The sequence below is a fragment of the Apium graveolens genome, chromosome 2 (assembly GCF_009905375.1).
Source record: "Apium graveolens cultivar Ventura chromosome 2, ASM990537v1, whole genome shotgun sequence".
Classification (NCBI taxonomy): domain Eukaryota; kingdom Viridiplantae; phylum Streptophyta; class Magnoliopsida; order Apiales; family Apiaceae; genus Apium; species Apium graveolens.
This window is the reverse complement of record NC_133648.1, coordinates 202758609-202759314: the sequence shown is the minus strand read 5'-3', so window position 1 is coordinate 202759314 and position 706 is coordinate 202758609. Positions and strand designations below refer to the sequence as shown.

General features: G+C 44.2%; 1 non-coding gene across 1 annotated transcript; it reads left to right on the top strand.

Annotated features, from left to right (window-relative positions):
• The first annotated feature begins 398 nt into the window (after nucleotides 1–398).
• Nucleotides 399–505, top strand: LOC141710073 (small nucleolar RNA R71). The gene has a single exon (XR_012570613.1). It is a non-coding gene; the product is annotated as a small nucleolar RNA R71 (small nucleolar RNA).
• The last annotated feature ends 201 nt before the right edge of the window (nucleotides 506–706 follow it).

Here is a 706-nt window from a genome sequence, read left to right as displayed (position 1 = left end):
CTGGCACTGGTTGCTGCGATTGCTGGAAGTTGCTCACAAACTGAGCTGATTCACTAGAAATTGTGCACTGATCAGTCTCATGGGCACAAGCACAAAGTTCACAGACACTAGAGATTTGATTAACTCCATAATTAGCCAAAGTGTCCACCTTCATCGTAAAAACCTTAAGTTGGGCAGCGATAGCAGTTGCTGTGTCCAACTCTAGAATTCCTATGACTTTTCCCTGAGTCAGCCTCTGGGAAGGATTCTGGTACTCATTAGCAGCCATCATTTCAATAAGTTCATAAGCTTCATCGTAGCTTTTAGCCCACAAGGCTCCTCCTGATGCTCCATCAAGCAGGGGTCTAGAAGTAGCACCCAATCCATTGTAGAAACAGTTGATAATCATCCAATCAGGCATGCCATGGTGTGGGCACTTACTTAGCTTCTCCTTATATCGATCCCAAGCCTCACACAGAGATTCTCCAGTTTGTTGAACAAACTGAGTAAGAGCATTCCTAATTGCAGCAGTCTTCGCCATAGGGAAGAATTTAGTGAGAAACGTTTGAGCAAGATCTTTCCAAGTGATGATAGACCCTGCTGGTAGAGAATGTAACCAGCACTTAGCCTTTTCCCTTAGAGAGAATGGGAAGAGTCACAGCTTGATAGCATCTTTAGTCACATCATTGAACTTGAACGTGTGGCAGATCTCGATGAAATCCCTGAT